Source organism: Mustelus asterias, chromosome 1 (genome assembly GCF_964213995.1).
Source record: "Mustelus asterias chromosome 1, sMusAst1.hap1.1, whole genome shotgun sequence".
In the NCBI taxonomy this organism is placed as follows: domain Eukaryota; kingdom Metazoa; phylum Chordata; class Chondrichthyes; order Carcharhiniformes; family Triakidae; genus Mustelus; species Mustelus asterias.
The window spans coordinates 132,714,805-132,727,318 of NC_135801.1; the positions used below are offsets into that span (position 1 = coordinate 132,714,805).

The 12,514-nt window shown below is 44.6% G+C and overlaps 1 pseudogene; it reads left to right on the top strand.

Annotated features, from left to right (window-relative positions):
* The first annotated feature begins 1,235 nt into the window (after positions 1 to 1,235).
* Positions 1,236 to 12,514, top strand: part of LOC144510743 (granzyme K-like) — a 39,743-nt pseudogene continuing 28,464 nt past the window's right edge.

Genomic DNA, 12,514 nt, shown 5'->3' on the forward strand with positions numbered 1-12,514 from the left:
AGTGTCTTTAAGACAGAGATAGATAGGTTCTTGATTAATAAGGGGATCAGGGGTTATGGGGAAAAGGCAGGAGAATGGGGATGAGAAGAAAAACAGCCATGATTAAATGGCAGAGCAGACTCAATGGGCTGAGTGGCCTAATTCTTCTGCTATGTCTTATGGTCTTATGGTCTAAGTAAGTGAGATTTTCATCTGAAATTATAGTGACAGCAGATCTGTTTATTCTATACAATCCTGCTTAAGATAAAATCTATTACTTTCTGCATTAAAGTATCAACTAAACCACTGAACGTTTAAATAGAATCTGTCACTTACAACTCCAGCATCGGAATTCTCCCATCTCGCCCACCATGGGAATCGGACCAGGCGAGGGGCAGGCAATGGAAAGGCCTGTTGACCTCCGGTGGAATTTTCCGGTCTCGGGTCGTGCCAGGCCTTAAAGTGCTGCAGGAGTTTAACTACAATTTTGGAGAGTTATAAATCCTCCAAGGAGCATCGGAAACATCTGGACCCATTGTGGCGTGAGATAAACTGGCAACAGCTGCACAATCGAGACTCCCGGCTTCACAAAGATATATCTGTGTAACATCTTCTGGATAGGTAGGTGGTGTGGCATCGCAGGATTGATACTAGGAGACATGAAGGCTGGGAAATTAAAGGAGCTTTATTCATGAGGTGTGTTCAATATAGGTTACTTCTTTACCCTGCACAAGTACCCCGCTAGCAATTGGTAATGTCTACTCCAGTAATGTCATGCCGTCATGCATATATCATTATACAGAGCTCAGTGCAGCTTCAGTGCTGCTTATAAACACATTACATTTCCTCCTCCTTTAAATCAAAACAAGTGTAACATAAACAATAATCAATCTGTCAGACGGGTTTGGGAGTCATCATTCTCTGAAATGTTGCTGACGAAACTCAGGCATCTGCTTCTTGGCATAGCCGTAACCACTGACGTTTCTGACTTTGTATGAACATCGTCAGTGGTTGTTTTCACTGGTGTCGACATTGTAGCTAAAGGTTGAATTTGTGTTTGTTCTGAAGTTGAGGTGTTGTTTTTCTTCAAGGTTCTGTCGGTATCTGAGTTTCAGGAAGGTTCAGTTCAGAACCTTGTACAGTTGAATTGGGATTAACTGTAGGTTCTATCTCCGATGGGATCAGTTCTCCCTGCCAACAGCTGGTCCATATGCCTACTCCAGAGGCCATCATCCTGAGTCTGGACGGTATCGAGGATGATTGCTCTGAGCCCCAAAGAAGACATCCTGACTACAGATAATGCCAATCTTCTAGTGGAGTATGATTTCAAGTCAAGTTTTGGTTCTGAGGTCTTGCATCTTAGCACCATATCTATTACCTCAGAGAGTGTTGGATCACTGCAGCTGTACTTCTTTACTTGCACTGAAGTGACAGGTGTACTAACTGCCTATTCAAAGTAGAATATACTTCTGCTCAAACTATTTGCTGATGAATGATTTGGCAGTGGTCATCGAGAAAGCCCATCTGCATTACAGTGAAAACTTGATTGTTGATAACTGATTATATAAGTATCTTCAGACAAAAGCAGTGCCCACCTCTGCATTCTGCCTGCTGCCAATGATGGTATTTCTGTATGTGGTCCAAAAATTTTAATTAATGGACGATGATCCGTCAATAGCATGAAGTTTCTTCCATTCAAGGATTGGAGGAAGCTTTTTACTCCAAAGATAATTCCAAAGGATTCTCTTTCAATTTGTGCGCAGTCACTTTCACCTTTGATCAATGTTCTGGACACAAAAGCAATGGGTTCTCCTCACGCGATGGCATGATGTGGGATACCACCGCTCCAGCACCACAGGTAGATGCTTGAAATGCCATCTGTAGATGTAGGTTTGGATCAAAACGTGTCCGGACTTCAGTTATGAGCAACTCCTCCTTGGCCGCAGTGGTTTAAAAGACAGCTCACCACCACCTTCTCAGGTACAATTAGGGATAGGTAATAAATGCTGGCCAAGCCAGCGATGTCCCCACGCAGAGTAAAAGAGTAAAATCAAAATCTTAGGACTTCCATCTTGTTAAAGCTGCAAAAATTACAGCCTCCTATATTAATTTTTACATGATGTATGTTCATTTAGTTATGATCATTATTAATGACGAATCTTTGGAGGATAGTGCATTTTTGCATAAGAAATAAAAATATGATTACAATTTTAATTTCAAACAGAATATTACAAACAGAAAAATCTGATTGCCTTCACATGTTAAACTGTTAAATGATAATGAATTACAGCTGTGTGGTGAACCATCGTTGGTTCCCACTGGATAGTACTGAGCCAGGGTCTGGCCAGTACTACAAGGATGTACATATGTTACTGTTGGGTTGTGCTATTTGTTGCTGTTGGGGTTAGGGTGGGGTTGTTACACCTTTGTACTGTAGTGTTGTGGTACATCCCAGTCGGGCTCCGCCTCCTGGGAGAGGTATAAAAGTCCCTGCTCTGGCTGGGACCCCTTCAGTCTGGGATCGTGTATATAATTATTGACTGCTTCATTACAGTAAATAAAAGCCTTTTATTTCCCGAGCATCTAGCCTCGTGTTTGAGAACGCACATCAATTTTATTTACTGTTGTTAAACTCTCGTCGAAGAAAAAAAAAAGAGAGTATGGAGCAGATCCTGAAGCCGGAACGCCTTACACTAGATCCACGTGCGGTGGGCGCTTCTAACACCTTCGACCACTGGCTGAAGTGCTTCGAAGACTACCTGGCAGCCTCTGCAGCGGTCACCACAGATGATGACAGACTCCGGGTCCTCCATGCGAGGGTAAGCGACACTGTCTACCTCGCGATCCATGCGGCCACTGATTATACTAAGGCCCTCGAGCTTCTGAAGAAGCGTTATATCAAACCGCCCAATGAAATACACGCTCGTTACCTCCTAGCCACTCGACGACGGCAGTGATACCGGCCAGTATGGTCGGTTTGCTGGGTCTCTTTAAGACTGATATGTTTATCTGTAGGAAGCTTTGAAAGCCACTTGCTATCTAACGTTGACTGACATATTAATCAAGTGATATTTTGCAGGGTGAGAAATATTGCTAACAACTCTGAGAAGGTTTTCCAACCAAAATGGTGACTCATCCTTCTTTCAGATGCTGACAGATGTGTTTATGATGGCCGTAATTTTCCGGCCATTCAGGACGCACTGCTGTTGCTAGCGAGAATGGAGAATTTGGTGCTCAGCCAAACCTCTCGTCACTGCAGCAGGACCGGAGACTCCCAGCTGCAAGCGAGGTCGGAGAATCCAGCCCAATATTTTCTGGTTCCATTTAAAGTTTCTTCGACTTGTGTTTTTCCTCAAATCATTGAGAAATATTTTGGGATGACTGAATAATTGCTGCTTTCTTGGCAAACAACATTAACAACTTAGTTGTTTATCACCTTTCGATAGGGGAACATGTGGCAAATAGTGACCACAATTCTGTTAGCTTTAGGATAGTGATGGAAAAGGATGAGTGGTGTCCCAAGGGTAAGGTGTTGGATTGGGGGAAGGCTAACTTTAGTGGGATTAGGCAGAAATTGGCAGCTGTTGATTGGGAGATGCTGTTTGAGGGTAAATCCACATCTGACATGTGGGAGTCTTTTAAGGAACAGTTGTTAGGGCTGCAGGATAGGCATGTGCCTGTAAAAAAGAAGGATAGGAAGGGTAGGATTCGAGAACCGTGGATAACCAGGGAAATTGAGGGACTGGTCAAAAAGAAAAGAGTGGCGTACATTAGGTCCAGGCAGCTAAAAACGGAGGGAGCTCTGAAGGAATACAAAGAAAGTAGGAAAGAACTCAAACGAGGAATTAGAAGGGCAAAAAGGGGGTCACGAAATGTCCTTGGCAGACAGGATTAAGGAGAATCCCAAGGCATTTTATTCATACGTTAGGAACAAAAGGTTGCCAGGGAAAAAATCGGACCTCTGAGGGACAAAAGTGGCCCAAAGAAGTAGGGGAGATCCTAAATGAATACTTTGCGTCGGTATTCACAAAGGAGAGGGATGTGATGACTGGGAGTGTCTCGGAGGGGAGTGTTGACTCGTTAGAGAAAATCTCCATTACAAGGGAGGAAATGTTAGGTTTTTTAGGGAATATAAAGACTGACAAATCCCCAGGGCCTGATGGAATCTATCCCAGGCTGCTCAGGGAGACGAGAGATGAAATCACTGGGCCTCTGATGCAAATCTTTGTCTCGTCACTGGACACAGGTGAGGTCCCAGAGGATTGGAGGATAGATAATGTGGTCCCGTTATTTAAGAAGGGTAGGAAGGATAACCCGGGAAATTATAGGCCGGTGAGCTTGACGTCCGTGGTCAGGAAGTTGTTGGAGAGGATTCTTAGAGATAGGATGTATGCGCATTTAGAAAGGAATAAACTCATTAACGATAGTCAGCATGGGTTTGTGAGAGGAAGGTCATGCCTCACTAACGTGGTGGAGTTTTTTGAAGAAGTGACTAGAATGGTTGACGAGGGAAGGGCCGTGGATGTCGTCTATATGGACTTTAGTAAAGCGTTTGACAAAGTCCCTCATGGTAGGTTGGTGCAAAAGGTTGGATCTCATGGGATAAAGGGGGAGGTGGCTAGATGGGTGGAGAACTGGCTTGGTCACAGAAGACAGAGGGTGGTAGTGGAAGGGTCTTTTTCCGGCTGGAGGCCTGTGACTAGTAGTGTTCCGCAGGGCTCTGTATTGGGACCTCTGCTGTTTGTCATTTATATAAACGATCTGGAAGAAGGTGTAACTGGGGTGATCAGTAAGTTTGCGGACGACACAAAAATGGCTGGACTTGCAGATAGTGAGGAACATTGTCAGAGGCTCCAGAAGGATATAGATAGGCTGGAAATTTGGGCAAAGAAATGGCAGATGGAGTTCAATCCAGATAAATGCGAAGTGATGCATTTTGGTAGAACTAACGTAGGGGGGAGCTATACGATAAATGGCAGAACCATAAAGGGTGTAGACACGCAGAGGGACCTGGGTGTGCAAGTCCACAGATCCTTGAAGGTGACGTCACAGGTGGAGAAGGTAGTGAATAAGGCATATGGCATGCTTGCCTTTATAGGATGGGGCATAGAGTATAAAAGTTGGGGTCTGATGTTGCAGTTGTATAGAACATTGGTTCGGCCGCATTTGGAATACTTCGCCCAGTTCTGGTCGCCACACTACCCGAAGGACGTGGAGCTTTAGAGAGAGTGCAGAGGAGGTTTACCAAGATGTTGCCTGGTATGGAAGGGCTTAGTTATGAGGAGAGATTGGGTAAACTGGGGTTGTTCACACTGGAAAGACGGAGGATGAGGGGTGACCTAATAGAGGTGTAGAAAATTATGAAAGGCATAGATAGGGTGGACGGTGGGAGGCTTTTTCCCAGATCGGTGGTGACGTTCACGAGGGGTCATAGGTTCAAGGTAAGTGGGGGGGGAGGTTTAACACGGACATCAGAAGGACGTATTTTACACAGAGGGTGGTGAGGGCCTGGAATGCGCTGTCGGGCAAGGTGGTGGAGGCGGACACACTGGGAACGTTTAAGACTTATCTAGATAGCCACATGAATGGAGTGGGAATGGAGGGATACAAAAGAATGGTCTAGTTTGGACCAGGGTGCGGCGCGGGCTTGGAGGGCCAAAGGGCCTGTTCCTGTGCTGTATTGTTCTTTGTTCTTCGTTTGTTCTTTGTTTAATGTAATAGAATATCCAAGGTATTTCATAGAAACATTGTGATACTGAGTCAGGTAAGGAGATACTAAAAGTTTAAAAGTTTAAAGTTTATTTATTATTGTCACAAATAGGCTTACATTAACACAGCAATGAAGCCACTGTGAAAATCCCCTAGTCGCCACAGTCCAGTCAAATGACCAAAAGCTTGCTCAAAGAAATAGGTCTTAAGAAGAATCCTAAAAGAGGAAAGGAAGGTAGAGAAGCAGGAAAGTGTATCAAAGGTACAGAGAGTATTCCAGTACTTGGGACCTAAGCAACTGCAGGATGCATAAGAGGCCAGAATTAGAATGGAGCAGATATCACAGAAGATTGTGGAGGAGATAAATGGGATAAAGGCGGCCATGTAGAAAATACCATTAAATTGATTTTCTCAGTGGATTTTCAAAAAAATGTGATGAAACCAGCTTTTAGTCACCCACTTCTGCTTAGCATCAATTTTTGTTTAATTACATTTCTATGAAGCTCCTTGGAATGTTTTTGTGGGTCATAGGTTCTCCATCCAAGTTAGTAATTAACATAAGAGATGTCATGTAGGTGGTTTGTTAAACAAGAAAGCAACGCTTCTCTTTAAAAGTAATTATTTGTAGATCACACTATATCCGAAAGGAAAATACATTTTGTCAGTCTTTTGTCCGAAATTCACCTTTCCAGATGTACTCCATACATCTCGCAACTAGTCACACTGGCTCATGAATTTACACATCAGGAATTGTGTAAGCTCATGACCCAATGGACTGACTGATGTATCCTTTCAGTCACAAGTGATTGGTTACACTATACCAATAGAGTGGCAAAATCTGAATTATCTCCTGAAAATCAAAGGACTCCTGGCATTGATCATTTCCATGTACCCATTTCACTATATTTTGTTTTTTATATGATTTCAAGATGTGGGTGACACAGACAAGCTGCATGTAGTACTCGTTCCAATTGCCTGAGAGCATCAAGGCAAATCTGACTCCTAAACAGAAACTTTTGATGGAAACACTCGTTTGGTTACAGAGCATCTGTGAAAAGATCAAGAAATTAATATTGAACATTTCAACAGGACTGGGGGAAAATCACATTTGCAAAGAACAGAACAAAGTGAAGGAAGATTACGAGAGAGAAGTAGAATGATCTGTCATATGCTTAAATGGAAAACAAGAGAAGCATAAGAAAGAAGTTAAAACATACAGGGAATATGTGAATCAAAGATTAGAGGAGGAGAAAATAAAGGGCAAAAGGTGGTAAAGCAGAGCACGTTGCGGCAGCTCAGGAACTTCAGCATTGCAGACATTAGTTCCTGTGGTGTTTGATTTTCCCCCCTGAGTGAGCCTTTCTTGGCCTGGTCAGCTGGATAAGCTACTAATGTCCAAACTTTATGCACCCAATTAGAATGACAAGCTGCATCTTCTCCAATTGGCATGCTGCAAAAATCATGTGGTAATAACAAGATGTGAATCTTGTTAATTTGGGGGAGGCGATGGCCTAGTGGTATCATCGCTCGACTGTTAATCTAGAAACTCAGCTAATGTTCTGCGGACCCAGGTTCGAATCCTGTCATGGCAGGTGGCGGAATTTGAATTCAAAAAAATTTATCTGGAATTAAGAATCTAGTGGTGACCGTGAAAACATTGTTGACTGTCGGAAAAACCCACTAATGTCCTTTAGGGAAGGAAATCTTCCATCCTGACATGGTCTGGCCTACATGTGACTCCAGAGCCACATCAATGTGGTTGACTCTTAACCATCCTCCATGGGCAACTAGGGATGGTCAATAAATGCTGGCCAACCAGTGACACCCATATCCCATGAATGAAAAATAAATAAATAAAATGTGGGTACCACAGTTCTACATCACAAAATGGGTTCAGTGCGATAATTGTTTACCAACAATGCGAAGAGAGTTAAATGCGTAACTTCCAGAGGCACTGAAGAGCTGTATGTTGTATTATGGTGCCTGCATACTACTGTAATGTGCACGACAGAGCAAGGGTTAATGTGGAACTGGTGAGCAACATGGTCCACAGTATGGGTCACATGGTAATAGACTCTGAGAGAACCATCTAGTGAGAGCGTTCTGAAAGCAGTTACCTGCATGGAAGCAGAGCTAGTGACAGAGAGGGGAGATGGTGGCATAAAATCCATAGTGTCATAGAATCCCTACAGTACAGAAGGAGGCTATTCGGCCCACCGAGTCTGCACCGAACACAATTCCACCCAGATCCTATTCCCATAACCCCACATATTTGCCCTGCTAATCCCCTGACACGAGGTCAATTTAGCATAGCCAATCAACCTAGCCCACACATTTTTGGACTGTGAGAGGAAACCGGAGCACCTGGAAGTAAAGCCCACACAGACACGGGGAGAACGTGCAAACTCCATACAGACAGTGACCCGAGGCCGGAATTGAACCCGGGCCCCTGGCGCTGTGAGGCAGCAGTGCTAACCTGCCACTGTGTCGCCATGGTGGTATTGTCGCTGGACTAGTAATCCAGACACCCAAGGTAATGCTTTGGGGACCCGTGTTCAAATCTCGTCATGGCAGATGTTCAAATTTGAATTCAATAAAAATCTGGAATTAAAATCTAATGATGGCCATGAAATCTTGTTGATTGTCATAAAAACCCCTATGGTTAACTCATATCCTTTAGGGAAGGAAGTCATATTACCTGGTTTGGCCTACATGTGACTTCAGACCCACATCAATCTGGTTGACTCTTAAAATGCCCTCTGAAATGGCCCAGCAAACCATTCAGTTCAAGGGCAATTAAATGGCCCAGCCAGTGACATCCTCATTCCCTAAATGTATAGGAAAAGGTAACCTGGGATCTGTAATAAGTTAAAGACTACCAATAAAAGGTTCATGTGAAGCCGCAAGGTCTCCTCATTGAAACATCTAAAGAACCCATATTACAACATTGTGCAAGCCCCATTAAATTCCTGAGGTCCCACTGGATTCCAGAGGGTTGAAGGGTAATTGATGTCCAGTGGCTCATTAATCTGCCTCATTAACATTCCAACCCAGTGGGTGAGATTCCAGCATCAAGCCCTGCCCGTCCCCAAATTTTCAAGAGACTGGAAATCTGATACAGAAAGTCCCAGATGATTCAGCCCCTCTGCCACCAAGCCCAGACCAGCGAGCTCAATTCAACTCCCCCTATGATTCTGTGATCTCATTTATAAAACCTAGGGTGCCATATGGTCTTAGAGCAAGCGACGATTTTAATATGGGCCCCAAAGCAGAATTCCTCAGAGAAAGTAGCACAAGTAGTGCAAAAAGATTTAGACTGTTTATGCAATGAGGTAAAAAATAAACAAAATAGTTAAATTAGTATTAGTATTAAGTACTGGACTATGGGTGGAATTTTCTCAAAGAATGAATAAGGGCGAGATTCTACGACTGTTCACACCAGCAGGATGCTCCTGTCCCTCTGCAGTCAACAGATGTTTGGCTGAGCGTCAAATTCTAAATTCTCTGTCCTTTCTGGCAGCAGCGGCGGGGCGTGAGCAGCCGGAAAATTCTGACCCAAGTGTCACTTCCGGCAAGGAAACCAGATCAAAGTTTTTTCACACGTAGGCCGAAATTCTCCCATCTCGCCCACTACGATGGGTGGGAACATCTGGTCTGGCACGCAGCCGGAAATCCCGCCATAGTCTTTTTTTGGAAGAGTTGTGAATTTTGTACCAGTTCTGAGAGGGGCGGGGCCTTAGCATGCCGGTAACCCCGGCTTCACAAAAATCCGGCACTATTTTGAAAAGGCACCCCATCTCAAATTGAAATTGAGGACACCCCCCCTCCCCCTATTAACATAGGGTAAACACCCCCCCTTCTCCTCATTGAAGGGATGTTTACCCACCCCACATCCCAACAAAGATCACCAGCATCAGGGCATTGGGGCCCTCCCAATGGGTCCTCTTTCATGGTCGTTTTTTCCCTGTTATTTGACATGCTGCTCTCCGAGCTTCTGCAGAACCCCTGCAGGCCTCCGATGGAACCCTGGGACTCTGTGGAAACCAGTTGAATAAACCCTGAAATAGGCAATACTCCGACAATATTGGATAGCAAATGACCTTTTGGTTCAGTGACTCAGCTGCTCTGATGTAGCTGAGGCATAGATTGCATTAACATCCAATTAAGCATTCAGCAACCATCATTATTAGTAAAACCAAAAGTACATTTTACATATTTCAGTTTGAAGCACAATTAACCACATCCTGGACAGAGATGTTCAGAGAACACTGCAAATGAAGTCATTAGCAAACAACCCTCAGTCAGCCTGTTCTAGTCTGGTTTTGTCTGCATTGTGTTTGTTTGATTCATGACGCAGATCTTAACTAACCAAAACTATCTTTTCAGTAAATCCACCTCTGCCTGTAGCCAAACAATGCATAATATTAGTACTTCTAACCAGTTAACCTGGGTATAATATTTACATTGGCATAGATTATGCCCGCAGTGGTGAAGTACCAGCCATTTTCATTCACCTTGCTGACAGCTGCCCAGTGTGGTTTGCCAGTGAGATTTCCTCGATCAAAGGTTCCAGTTGGCTGTCCCTCTGCCGAGGATGTACACAGTCTCTGAACAAGGCAACCAACAGGGGGCTCTTCAAGCAATCAGAGCAGAGACTCACAGCATCTAAACCAGGAAATGCGAGAAATTTAAATCAGATTGAAATGTTGCATTGGAAGCAAAATTAAAATTGGGAAATACACTGGATTAAGTGAGAAAGATAAAATGTGAAGAGAAAATTGCTGAACTGTTTTAAAATTTTTATAAGAAATGATAGAAATGGTAGTACTGAGAAGATTATAAAATTATTAAAAAGAGTAATTATAAAAGAAATACTGGGGCTAGGGCATTGAGCAGAAGGTTTCTATTCCTCTCTCCCACTTCAAGGAACTCTCGAGACAGTCAGAGTCGATACAGACACATGGCAGCCCAGGCCTGAGATTGCTAGTCAAAACCATCGCTGCAATTTTACTGCTACGCCTGCCACAGGGACTGGAGCGGGCAAAGGACGCACAATGGGAAGGTTCGTTGACCTCGGGCGGGATTTTATGGTTTCGGGAAGAGTGAGGCTGTAAAATCCAGCCCCACGGCTCTAAACTAAGCCCTGGCACAAGACATTCCGAAGCATAATGAGATTGGATCTCACACTAAAAGAGTAGAGTTAATGAACCAGGAGAAATGAGTAGATGGGTGACCTCATGGGCTAGGGACAAAGATTTGGAAAGATGAGATACCAACCCCAGTCCTCTAGAAATAAGGTATAAAAGCAGGCATCCTGGAGGACAGAGGTACATTGGACAACAGAGCAATTTCTGACATAGATCCATGCTGTCTTTGGCCAAACATCTTGGTTAACACAAGAAGAAGTCTCACAACACCAGGTTAAAGTCCAACAGGTTTATTTGGTAACACAAGCTTTCGGAGTGTCACTCCTTCTTCATGTGAGTGCAAGATTTGTTTCACAACAGGGCATATATAGACACAAACTCAATTTACAAGATAATGGTCAGAATGCGAGTCTTTACAGGTAATCAAGTCTTAAAGGTACAGGCAGTGTGAGTGGAGAGAGAGTTAAGCACAGGTTAAAGAGGCGTGTATTGTCTCCAGCCAGGACAGTTAGGGAGATTTTGCAACCCCAGGCAAGTTGTGGAAGTTACAGATGGTGTGACATGAACCCAAGATCCCAGCTGAGGCCGTCCTCATGTGTGCGGAATGTGGCTATCAGCTTCTGCTCAGCGATTCTACATTGTCGTGTGTCGTGAAGGCCGCCTTGGAGAACGCTTACCCGAAGATCAGAGGCTGAATGCCCATGACTGCTGAAGTGTTCCCCGGCTGGAAGGGAACACTCCTGCCTGGTGATTGTCGAGCGGTGTTCATTCATCTGTTGTCGTAGCATCTGCATGGTCTCCCCAATGTACCATGCCTCAGGACATCCTTTCCTGCAGCGTATCAGGTAGACAATGTTGGCCGCGTCGCAAGAGTATGTACCGTGTACCTGGTGGATGGTGTTCTCACGTGAGATGATGGCATCCGTGTAGATGATTCGGCACGTCTTGCAGAGATTGCTGTCGCAGGGCAACAGACACCTACGGACGCTGAAAGACGTCCTCATAAGAACAGGATATGGCACTCAACTCATCGATTGACAGTTCCGACACGTCACAGCAAAAAACCGCACCAACCTCCTCAGAAGATAAACACGGGACACAGCGGACAGAGTGCCCTTCGTCGTCCAGTACTTCCTCGGAGCAGAGAAATTCTGAAATTTTCTCCGGAGTCTTCAACGTGTCATCTATGAAGATGAACATCTCGACAAGGCCATCCCCCCTTCTTACCTTCAAACAACTGCACAACCTCAAACAGACCATTGTGGCAGCAAACTACCCAGCCTTCAGGAGAACAGTGACCACGACACCACACAACCCTGCCACAGCAACTTCTGCAAGATGTGCCGGATCATCAACACGGATGCCATCATCTCACGTGAGAACACCATCCACCAGATACACGGTACATACTCTTGCGACTCGGCCAACGTTGTCTATCTGATACGCTGCAGGAAGGGATGTCCCGAGGCATGGTACATTGGGGAGACCATGCAGATGCTACCACAACGGATGAATGAACACCGCTCGACAATCACCAGGTAGAAGTGTTCTCTTCCTGTCGGGAAACACTTCAGCAGTCACGGGCATTCAGCCTCTGATCTTTGGGTAAGCGTTCTCCAAGGCGGCCTTCACGACACACGACAATGTAGAATCGCTGAGCAGAAACTGATAGCCAAGTT